Source organism: Artemia sp. Qi Xiang Cuo, chromosome 19 (genome assembly GCF_049724085.1).
Source record: "Artemia sp. Qi Xiang Cuo chromosome 19, ASM4972408v1, whole genome shotgun sequence".
Lineage (NCBI taxonomy): Eukaryota > Metazoa > Arthropoda > Branchiopoda > Anostraca > Artemiidae > Artemia > Artemia sp. Qi Xiang Cuo.
Window position 1 is genome coordinate 57,670,483 of NC_142812.1, and position 12,934 is coordinate 57,683,416.

A 12,934-nucleotide genomic window follows, 5' to 3' on the forward strand; every position below is an offset into this window, starting at 1 on the left:
TCTCATACCATCAGAAACCAAACCATACCTGATCAACTGATATTTTGGAAACTATAGCAGTATTACAGACTTTACTATAAGTTCACCAGAAAGTGAGATAAAATCAGAACTTAATTTAGGCCTAGAGAATGTGCTACATAGCCCAAATGGCTTATATTATTGAAATATGTGAAAATGCTTTGTGCTGGAAAAATATGTGAAAATTTAAAAACCAAAAATGTTGTGTGTAATTTATCCAAGGCATTTCTAAAACGAAAAATAAACGGTATATCAACCACATCACACAGATAAATTAAATTATTAATGGGAATTAAATTTAAACTCAAATAATTCATAAGCTTTTCTAATATAACTTGAAATCTAATTTAAGCAGAACCACTAATATAATGCGTAAGCCGCTTAGGGTCAAGTTAAAACAGAAGATGCATATGAAGAAGGATAAAAAGAGTTTTTTTTAGTCCTAGAGACAGAGAAAAAGAGAAACAAGGATGAATTTCAAATTGAAATCCTTCGACCAAAAAAGAACATGGCCTATATTGGACCAGAAACATGACCCTAAGGAAACCCATTGCGGTTATATGCACATAATGACCCAAAGATGGCAGCATAATAGCTGTAAACAAAATTCAGTTGTTTAAAAGTAAAATATTGAGAATTGGGACAATTCTTCTTTAAATGGGGAGTATAGCGGTAAAGCTTTCTAATTTAGTTAATTATGAATTTAGTAAAAATATATTAAGACAAAGTTTCGAAATACCACTTTTTATTAAGACAAGGAATATATCCTGCCAAGTTTTTCTAAACGGGAAATTGAGAAATTGCCACTTCCTAGCTATTGCGTCGGTTGGTTAAAGGAAGGTGTGGTTGATAAAAATGTATAAAAGATACCTTTTATGGGAAGTGGCGGACTGATACTAACTTTAAGCCGGACTGACCTCTGGTCCGTTGTTTTTAGAAATACCTTGGAATCTTGTCGGATCATTGTAAGTGTCTAAGCATCCTATTATATATTATTGTAGTTTTCCGAGACTTGTGGTCTACTTGGGACAGCCAGTCCCAGTAGAAAATATATATCTAGTATTATTTTATGTTAATTGAATAAAAGTATCGCATTATAGCCAACCTCTCTACGATCTACCTTTAGCCCCTCAAACATACCCAGCTGGTACGCCTCATTAGTTCGGTCATAGCCTAAGGCACGCTACCAAAGTTTAATTACCTTAGGGCCAGAGTTTACCTCCCCTATAAAGGGAAAAGTAAAGGCATCTACGACTACACCACTTAAATACCATAAGAATCACCTTACCACATCCCTGTCTCTGTGCGAAAATTGCATCTTGTGTTGATTTTGTTTCTGGTTTAGAGTTTCTCTGGGCTGGCTTTTCTGTCAGGTGATTTTCGTATGGGAAAAGTGTTGTAGGGCTGAAAACTGCAAGGGTGGACTTTCGTCTTGGTTTAATTTCGCTTTTGGCTGAGGCATGCCTGCACCATCTATGACAGCAGTGAGGGATACCGAACATACTGGTTTTCTATGTACAATCAGGGGTTCTAATTTGGGGAGGTACGCAGGGGAGGTGTGCTATTGTACCCCTCCCCTCCCCCTTAGATTTGGAAAATACATTTTGCCCTCCTCCATCTTCGTGAATGCGCACCCATGAGTGGAATGCCCTTTCTAGTGTGTGGATTATGATGAGAAAGTACATTAGAAAGCTACGACGCCAAAACTTCTTGAGCTGCTGAGAAACCGTTGCCTACGATATTACAACTTGGTTGTGTTTATTTATTTTATGTTGTTATTATCTGAGCATCTATCTGGCAGTTTAGGCGTATTCGCTTCGTTTTCAGTTTTAAGACCCCTACATTTAACCGTGTAGACCCCTGCTAACCATTGGCGGTATTGTTTGTTATTACTGATTTAAGAGTATGGGACCAGTCCAAGTGTTGATATCGTGCGATATTTTTGTGTTTAATGTTTTTTTATTGCTTGTTTAACATAGCTGCATAAATTGAACTGTTGATGGATATAGACAGGATTTTGTCAGGAGGCTTCAAGTTGGAGTAAAAAGCTGAATTTATTGTCGAGATCTACAAAATTTTATTTACAGAAACTTTTTTTTCTTTTTTTTCAAAATCTTCGTTGTGGTTTTTTGTTTCGTTGCGTATATTTAAAAAAGAACGGCAAAACTGTAAACGGGGGGGGGATTGTTTTTTTTAAAGTACTTGATTAGGTAAATGAATCTTCGGAAATGGATCCTGAGTCTTAATAATGTCTAGAGGTTCTTTTGAACTATCAACCTCCATTTTCCCCCTCCCCCCCCCCAATGGTTGTTGACTTACTTTGCGTCAATAAAAATAAATTTTCAGGAATAGGGTCACGCCTCACATGAGGTACAAGAAAAAGACTTTGAGCTTCATAACATTGCTCAATCTTGTTTTGTAAAGTTTAAAATTTACATAATTTTGTCTGAAATTTAAGAAAAGCTCTTAATATGGCTTAAAATCCTACTGAATTCTTTGGAATCGTGACTTCAAAATCTAGAGTCAAAGAGAAAGTGGCAAAAATGTCAAAAAGAAACTGACAAAATTTAAGGCAAAACAATTTTGTGCAAAATTTAGATAGGTATATGAGGGACTTGCCTTCTAAGCCCTAGAAATAATGAAAAGTTAGAGATAGTAGCTTGAAAACAGCTTCCTGGGATATATTTTAGGCCCTGGATTTATTCGTGAAAAGTTTCATTTTTTCGACCCAGCTATTTTCCAAGATAGCAAAAAGTCCCTCATGTACAACGCTGCCAAAAAGACTGAACCACCTCTTGGTTTGTGATCATCCACCTGTTTATATTTGCTAGGCTCTTCATTGACTCTCTGTATTACAGGAATGGTGTAAAGTTCTGTGGGTATGCTATACCTCATCCTACCAACGACTTTTTTGAACTCAAAATTATCATGGATGCAGAAAAAGGAATTACATCAAAAGAAGCTTTGGTTAAAGGACTTCAAGACTTAAAAGAATCTACATTACTTATGAAAAACAAATTTTCAGTAAGTATTACAATCATTCAGTTTGTTAACTTAAAATAAAACATCAGTAGCAAGCAAAGATACTAGAGAGAATTCCCCAGCTAGGGGAATTACTGTATTTTCCTGGTAGATGCCTCACAAAATCTAATTTCTCATTTGACTGGACTGACCTGGGTCTTGTTTTGAGCTTCGGCCAAACAGGCCAAATAATTCAGCTAAAAAATAAACAAAAAGGCAATAATAGTGTTTAGCCTGCAACGCTGCTTCTCATCAAAGAGTTCGTGGTAACCAACTGCAAGTAAGGAGCAATTTGGCCCAATAGTAACCGAAACTCTATAAATCGGAATTTTGACAGTAATAGATAAACCCAAAGAATCGGCCTTTATGCTGATGCTAAATATATAAAATTCATTAAGTTTAAGGTTACCCGTCAAGAGCTAGGTAAACTGACACCAGGCCTTTGGCCATAATAGCGGTCACCAGTCAGGTAATAGAGAAGCCCAACTAAATTACCGTTATGCCTGCTTCAGACGTCTCAACACCATTTATTTTTGACGTAATACCTTAAATTAGGTTTCTGCTGATGACGGTCGAAATATCCTGGCTTTTGTATCTATTTTCACTGTCTAATAAATGGACTTATCCGTATTTGAACATTTATTTGTTCGTCTGAAAAACTTAGCGGTGGCATGAAAAAAAGAGCGCAAGGGCCTTTATTTAAAATAAGATCTTTAAATAAAAAACCTAAAATGTTAAAATTTAAAATAAAAGAATAAAATATAATCCCGAGCTTCTATTTTAAGACAGTACCAGATTAGCTACCAAGCAGGAAGCATTTTGAGCCCAGTGCTGCCAGCATTGACACGGTAAAGAGCAAGGTGTTGGATAATCTATTTAGTTTCGAATTATGTGAACGAATAAGCTATTTTGATCACTCAAATCTGAACTTCCTAGAAGTAAGTGTGTGAAGATCTCTTTAAATTGTTTTTTGCTGTGTATTTTAATCGCAAATTATAGCTTCCACGAAGCAGTAATAGTTCTGTTAAGAATAGAGATAGCACATTTGACAGTCTGTCTTTTTTGTCCCTTTTTTTTAATCTTAGCAGTTTCAGAATTTTTCCATTAACGAAACTTAACATTTTTGAGATTTTTTTAAAACAGTAAAAAAGCTTAGAATGTCCTATGTAGTATTGCCCACTAGTGGGTTGCTTGTTTTCACAGTTACAACCCTAAAGAGCCCTCCCTCCTTAAGTTGTAATGACATAGAAAGAAATCGTCACCTTCTCTTCTAATGCCTTTTTGTCCCATCTATTTAGAAATCAACATTCATTATTTTAACCCAAAAACGACCATGAAAATAAGATCTGAAGGGTTGAACTCAGAGTTGCCACCTGGTGGCAAAAAATCACTAGATTTTAGTAATCTTCTGATGGATTTAGTGATTTTCTTCAGTAATCTAGTTATTTATGTGCAAATTTAGTATTTTTTTTTGTTTAGGCGATATAAAAAATCACTAGAAATAATGAGAAATCACTACGGGTGGCAAACTGGGTTGAATATGTGAAGTGGAAGCTTACACAACCTTATCAAACAGTTTGTGATAACGAACTGTAAGTAAGGAGCGACCCGGCTCAGTATTAACCCAAACTATAAAAAACGGAATTTTGATACCAATAGATATATCAAAAGAATTGAATTTTTATATTGATTTCAAATATAAAAGTTTCAGCAAGTTTAGTCTTACCCATCAAAAGTTACGAACCTGAGAAAATTTGCCTTATTTACGAAAAAAAGGGGAACACCTAAAAGTCATAGAATCTTAATAAAAATAACATCAGATTTAGCGTATCAGAGAACACTACTGCAGATGTTTCAAGCTTCTATCTGCAAAAATGTATTTTTTGCCAGAAGAAAGATCACAAATGCATATTAACTTCTTTTTTTCAATGGTGATCGTATTGACCCAGTGGTCCTAGAATATCACGAGAGGGCTCATTCGAACGAAGATTGAAAGGTCTAGTGCCCTTTTTAAATGACCAAAAAATTGGAGGGCAACTAGGCCCCTTCCCACACTCATTTTTTACCAAAGTCACCCCGTCAAAATTTTCAGATAGCCATTTTTTTCAGCATAGTAGAAAAATCTAATAACTATGTCTTTGAGGATGACTTAATCCCCCACAGTCCCAGGGGAAAGGGCTGCAAGTTATGAACTTTGCCCATTGTTTACATATAGTATTTGTTGTTGGGAAGTATACTGACGTTTTCAGGGGAATTTTTTCTGGTGGGGGGATTTTTCAAGGGGGAAGAGAATTTTCCATTAAGGGGGCGCTGTAGTCACGTATGTGAGGGGGTTCACCCTATCGTCAATACCACGCTCTTTACGCTAAATTTTTTTTAGTACTTTCGAAAGAGCTGTTTATTCTAATTAAACGGCCTTTGTGATTCAGGGGTCATTCTTAAAGAAGTGGAAGAAATTTGGAACTTTAGCGTAAAGAGCGAGGTATTGACGAGGGGGCGAACCCCTCATATACGTAATAATTTCTGTTCGTTTTAAATTTTAATGTTGCTCCTTACTTTCAGTGGAAAAAACTTTTTTTTTTAATTTAATACATCCTAACAAATTAGGAAAAACAGGGAATTCAATTTTTAAATGGAAAAATTCAATGTGCAGCTGTGCTGTGTTTGATAAGAGCTGTTGCCAAACTTAAAAAAGAAACGTAGGTAAAAAATAAGGACAAAATAGGCTAAAAATATGTAAGCAAACAGCTTAAGAAAGGGTGGCTTTCCATTGAATGTGCAGTAATCCTTTGGAATCAACAGATTTTTGATGTTTGAATTTTTACAAATTGAAGAATAAAATAAGATATTTACTTAAAAAAATAACTATCACGAGTCCTCAAGGTTCAAATTCGAATTTAAAAATAAAAATATCATAAAAATACGAAAATTGAAAAATGGCATAGAATGCAAAAACTAAAACGAAAAAAAAAATCAGAATGAAAAATAATTCTTTAGTCGATAAATAATTTGGGAAGATTAATGGGTTGTCAGACCCTTTTGTGTTGCTTTTCTTATGAAACTTGGCAGTACCGACAAAAATGGGGTCGGTACTGCCGACCCCATAATAAATATAAATAATATAATTTTTTTTTTTTAATTTTAATATAAAATAAAATTTTTATAAAAAAAAATAATAAAAATTTTATTATTTAGAAACAACATAAAAGTAAAAGTGTTTTTATTTTGATACACTTGGTACTTTAAGAATATATCTTGAACAATGTGTCAGACAGCACACAGAAGACCGGAACCCTGAAGAATGCCTGGAAGACAACGGAAAAAAATTCATCCGTCTACTCTTTCAAGCCTTTTTTTAAAGCCCATCATCTATTTTTCTTAAGATTTCTGCCCTTACGATTTTTCAAAGCCTGTTCAAGAGTAAACACGTGAAGACTGAAGAACTAACACAGTCAGTAAACAAAGACAAAGTAGACAAAAAACAAAGTCTACTTGATAAAGTAGACAAAAACAAGTAGACAAACGTGAAGACTGGTGAACAAACGTGAAACGTGAAGACGTGAAGACTGAAGAACTAACACAGTCAGTAAACAAAAACAAAGTAGACAAAACAAAGTCTACTTGACAAAGTAGACAAAAGCAAAGACAAGTAGACAAAGAAACAATTTGTTAACCTTTGCTTTAGAACATCGTCTTTGAATTACTGTAAATATTATCTTGCAGTAAATTTTTGGACGGAGTATGTCCGAAAGCTGAATGAAGACTGAAAACTTAGAAGTCTGAGACCGATACAGACAATGACAGTGAGACAAAGAGAAAATCCAAGTTTGTGAAGACCTTCTTTGAATCACAGCATTCATTATTTTTCAGTAGATTTTTGGCCAGAATTTACCAGGGGCGTAGTTTGCTGTGGGGCAGGCGTGGCAAGGGCCCCTCGACCCAAGTCCCCCCCCCGCGGAAATTTAGCGTCTTCAAAAATATTTTAGAAACAAAGATAGGTGTACATAGTTAAAGCATCCACAGGTTTCTTTAGTTTAACTTTGCCTTTATGTACTATAGTTCATTTTGCATTGGTCATTTCACTTGGTCGTTTTCACTTGACCTGGGAAAATCAGCTCCAACTTTGCTCCCCATCCCCTGGATTTTGACGAAATTGTGGTCTCGAGTATGCCTGAAAGCAGACTGTAAACAAAACAAATAATGATCCTGGGATGTAGAGAAATTAACTATCGTCTGAATATACAAAATGCCCGCTGAATGGAAAACCTGGTTCAATACCGCTTTCTAAGTTTTTTTTTACTGAGATAAAGGTTAAGATGACTAGGATACGTTCTATGGATGAAGGATTATATTTTTAAAAAGATGGTCTTTTCAGCAAACCATATTGGGCCAAACTAAGAGCTGGTCTTCCCTAAATGGGTTATGAGGACGTTGTAAGAAAAGATTTAGGGAAATTGGATTCTCCTGGGAGGCTGTAGAGATGGATGCTTTGAATAGATTAGGAAGAAGGAAGGGCGTGCGTAGTTATGGTGGTCTCAGGTGGCTTGGTGCTGCAATGAGTTGTTGTTAGTAGTAGTAGTAGTAATTTTTTTCTAGTTCTTGAATGCCTCCTTATAATCACAACATCCAATATTTTATTGTAGGTTCTTGTAGACTAACTTTCAAGTCAGTACATTTTCTATTTCTGCACAAAAATTTTTAGATTTACGGATATGTTCAAAATAAAGTGGTCGTTTTCATTAGTTAAAATGAGGTCTAATAAGCTTTTCTTTTCTAGGAGGCGACGGCAGAAGCACAAATACAAGTGGATACAGAGAGATGACTCAACTTTTTATACTCTTGTTCTTTATAAACGCTTATATAGGTTCTTCTCCTTACATTAGACTTTAGTTCCTCTGTATCGCCAGAGGTGCCCAAGATATCCAGAAAGATGATATCCAAGATATCCAGAATACGTCTGGTAATAGCATATATGCTATTACCAGACGTATTCTCGGACTATTGTGCTCATGTGTTTCAGGTCTCGCTGGTAGGTGCGAAAAGGTGTGTTCATGTGTTTCAGGTCTCGCTGGTAGTACCATTCTGGAGTGGCTATCTAGTGCCATATAGATGGTATGCCCTATGTGGTGCCATTTTACTTGGCCTATTATATCTGACAGTTTTAGGGGAAGGGTACACGAAATATAACTGTCATTGTGTGCATTGCATTGGTAATTCAACTGCGCGGCCCTCTAAAGGTAAAAGTACGTATCTTCATTTTCCATTATTTTGGAAAATCATGGGTCATAGTTTAAGCTCTATAGCGACTTCGTAATGTGTCTTCCGAAGAAACTGGGCACCGGCTAATTTTAAAAATTGGTTAAATGCATAAACAAATATGGAGATTTCATATTTTCAAGTTAAGTTTTCTTTTTTTAGTGCCCAGAAGCCTCAAACTGTAGATATATACTTTTAACATTATACTGTTACACATATAAATAGGCGCTTTCCACAGCTAAAAGTGCGTATCTGACAAATACGCACTTTTAACTTTGACTGTAGGCTCTAATTTAACTGAAGTTGCAAAGTTAGATTTTACATTTTCACAGCATACGCCATCTTTACTAACAATGCTATCCAGGTCAGTGAAGATATTCACTTGACTGATCTTCTCGTTACCCAGCATCACCTCTTCACCTTCATTTATTCCCAGTCTAAGCGACCTAGTCTTCTGAACATTATTTTTTAAGCCAATTCTTTCACCCTGAATTATCAAAACCTCCAAAAAATCATTCATTTCGCTAAAAATTTTATCTAGGATATTCAGTTAATCAGCATAACCTAAGTCTATTTGAGTTTTAGTTTCCCATTTGATTCCATGCCCTCCCATAGCCTTTGTCCTGTTTCTTAAGATAAAGTCGATCAAATGGGCCATAGAAATGGGGATAGAACGCAACCCTGCTTAACTCCTGATTCATTACGAAACTATATGCTAACCTCATTTTCTACCTTAACCGCAGCAATTTTATAGCACTAATCCCTTTAATGTGTTTATCTGGTATACCATACATGGATAAGACTTTCGCTAAAGGTCTTCTTTTGGCTGAATCAAACTCTTGTTCATAATCTATAAAACTGAGAACTAAAGGGGTATGATGACTCAGGCATTTCTCAATTTTTACTTTTAGAGTGAAAATTTCGTCTATGCATCATCTCCTCTTCCTAAAACCACACTGGCCTTTTAAAACTATATCTACAATATCCCTAAGTCTACAAAGAATCATCAAACTAAATAATTTGCTTCCTACAGAAATTAAGCTAATGTCTATAATTACCACACTCACTATTATCACCTTTCTTGATTGGAATTTAATTAAAGTTCTCCTAAAATCGCTAGGTGCCCCCTCCCTTTAAAAAAAACATATTCGAGATTTTCAGTAATTTATTTCCAACTTCACAACCCCCATGTTGAAAAAACTTCTTTGTCGCACTATCAGCACCTGCTGCCTTATTAGTTTTTATTCGTTTTGGTATTGTCTCTAATTCTTCCACGCAACATAAATCTTTCTTCACTCCCAAAGTTTTAAAACCGTTTATTCTTTTTCTCTGTCATTTCCTGTAGACTTACCATGGTCAGCTCATTCTCAAAATGTTCTGCCCACTCTATCCTTGTCACTAATTGAAGTCACTTTCCTATCTTTAACTGGGATAAGTCCTGAGTGACTGTCCCCTCTCAATTTTTTAAGATGATAAAATAATATTTTACTACTGTGCCGTCTGCCCTATGTTCCAGATCTCTTCAGTTTAATATTTAGCTGTTTCTAAAAATTTTCTGTCAAATTCTCATCGTGGAGTCAACCAACGTTATAACTTGCTGGAAGGTAGTTTTCCTTCCCAAATTTCAGCGTTAGATTAAACCTAGACACTACTAGTTGATGATATTAAGTTTTAACATCAATAACAGCACTCTTATATACCCTGGTGTCTTGCATTAATCCTGCCACTGCTCGGCTTACAATAGCATAATCAATAAGGTTAGCCGTCTAACCATCATATAAGTTCTGCTTTATTTAAGTTACGATGTTATCTATTTGTAATAGATGGCAATAAAATCAGGAAATTGAAAAATACGATATTTCTACCTGGGATCATGTCTATTTGTTCATGTAGCTGTGAGTTAAAATTCATTTGAGTCACTACTATCTCCATTTGTTGGTTCCAGATGGGTATATACTATACTACTATGACGGGTACCTTGCACAGTCGTAAAATGAGCAGCTTGCTTTCTGTTATTAATACCTTCCCAACCTAAGCAAGACCTAGCAGCGTTCATATTCATCACGAGCCCTGCGTTTTATTTATGTACCCCGTCCTACCTGCCTGAGTAAGTAAATTCCATCTCGCCTAATTTCATGTTTCCTACCCCTGGGATATGAGTCTCTGAACCTCCTAAAGAAACCAGTTCCAAACGTCTGAATTCATCAGTCAGAATGTCAGTACGATAGATATTTTTGAACGTAATAACATTTCAAGGCGCAGTTACAACATTATTTTAATCATTGAAATTATTATGACCTCGGAAAACAATTATTATGACCTCGGAAAACACAATAAGGTCAATAATTTTAACCAAAAAACACAAACCATAGTAAATTCAACTCTTAAAAGCCTTAACAAACTACCTCCTCAAGCATGATTCCCAATGTTTAACCCTTATGCGGAGAAACTTACACAGCTGTTAGTAGCGCATGCGTTCCTCTCAGACGTCCGTTCAATTAACCAACGCTCACTCCCAGACACTCCTAAAACATTTATTCCACCACTCAGACAGCTCTTCATACTCAGATGCAAAATGAAAGAGATTTTCATTCACACACTGGGCAAAAGTAAGGGCTGGTTGTCAACTGAAACTTTTCCAAAAAATTTCTTCTCTCCTAAATCCAAACTACCCCGCCCCCCGTTACCAACAACAAATTCTTAAATGCCTCTAATCAACCCAAATTTAAAATATACCTCCTCTCCCAACATTCTTTAGCTCAGGAGATACTGACACGCTTTCATCCGTTGGACCTTTTTCTTCATTCCATATCCCCGACAGGCCACAAAGGTCCAGTGTTTTCTTGACCTGATTTGGCCAAGAATCCCGTCTACCATCTTTCAAACTCTCTAATTAAGCTGGCTCAAAAAGCCAAACTCTTGATAGCCGAATTATTCTTTCCAAGAATTTCACCATTCTAATCAATTTGGCACTTCTTAAAGTAAAAAGCCCCAAGTCTCCTTTCTGTACCACTGAACTAAATGAATCCTGAAATTCTCTTAAAATGTCTTAACGGAACTACTTTTAAAAGCTCTTTTAATGTAACCCCAAACCTCAATCATATCAGTAAATCATATTAAATACGACATTCAGTAAAACATATCATATATTAAATACGTAACCAAACCTAACCTAGGTACCTCCCCCCTAAACCCTCAAAAACAACAGTTTAAGTCTGGTAAGTGCAATGAAAACTACTCTTTCCATTCTGTTTCTGAATGGCGGTCTCTTGCAGTTAACCTATCAGAACAAACAAAAAATCGCGAAGAAAGGAAACGAGTACAATTAACAGCCAGTGAAAAAATTGAAAAATTATGCAAATATTTCGGTCAAGACCTCCGCTTGACCGTCCTCAGTGCATAATAAAACTGATAAAAATGTAAAAACCAAACCTTAAAATAAAAACACCAAACTAAAATTGGACGACCCTTTCCTAGTAACGGTGAAAGGGTAACTGAATAAAAAACACAAGTCTAAATGGCATTCCAGAATTCCAGATGTTTTCTTCCGAGATTTTGTCCTGGTCCGGCCATTGAGAACCTATCTTCTAAAGTTCTTACTCCGGAAGAAACCCATGTTTTGTCCAAGGGACCTAAATTTTGCCTACCTCAAAAACAAGCGAATTTCGCAGAGATAGTCTCCAATGTGGAGGCGGGTATATTTGGTTCACGTGGTGCTGTGGAAAATTCAGATTTACTTCGAGGAGAGGTGGTTAAGAATATTCTTAATTACATTCCATATTCCCCAAGGTTAAAAAATCAGGAAACACAAACTCTCAAAAATTTAAAAAAAGACCCACACATCATTATCACCAGGGCTGATAAAGGAAATAAAATTGTTATCCTTGATAAAACTTAATATAATACAAAAGTTACAGATATTTTATCCGACACCCATACTTACAAGCCCGTAGATTCAGACCCCACCGATAAGTTCACACGTTTAGTACGAAAGGAGCTAGGAATTTTGCAAACTGAAAGACTTATTACTCCACAAATGTATAAATTATTTTACCCTAAAGGTTGTTCAGCTCCTAAATTTTACGGGCTCCCAAAAATCCACAAAGATGGAGTCCCTCTACGCCCAATTGTGGCTTCTTATAGCTCTCCGACTGCCAGATTGGGGAAATGGTTGTCAACACTTTTTCGCCCCCTTATGCAAACACAAACTTCATACATAAGAAACTCAGTTCACCTTGTTGAAAAACTAAAAGACATTGAAATAAAAAAAGATACAATTTTGGCCAGTTTCGATGACATTTCTATGTATACGTCTTGCGACATTAAAAAATGTGAACTAGCTCTTCGAAGGAAATTAGAAGATAATATTGATCAAAGGGACTACAAAACACTGGATATTGAAACGATTATGCGTCTCGTCCGTCTTTACAATCGTTCCTCCTCATATTTCCAATACAATGATCAATTTTTCACCCAAAGTAGGGGTTTCCCTATGGGTACAAGTCTTTCACCATTTTTGGCAACTTTTTATATGGAATTCATAGAAATCTCTGCTCTGGAAAATTTTCCGATAAAACACCGTTTCTGGGGTAGGTTTGTCGATGATATTATTTCTCTGTGGGAGCACGGAGGAGAGTCA

General features: G+C 35.9%; 1 long non-coding RNA gene across 1 annotated transcript; it reads left to right on the plus strand.

Moving 5' to 3' along the window:
* Positions 1–2,408: 2,408 nt before the first annotated feature.
* Positions 2,409–7,905, plus strand: LOC148941045 (uncharacterized). Its single transcript, XR_016143384.1, has 2 exons — positions 2,409–3,042; positions 7,817–7,905. It is a non-coding gene; the product is annotated as an uncharacterized LOC148941045 (long non-coding RNA).
* The last annotated feature ends 5,029 nt before the right edge of the window (positions 7,906–12,934 follow it).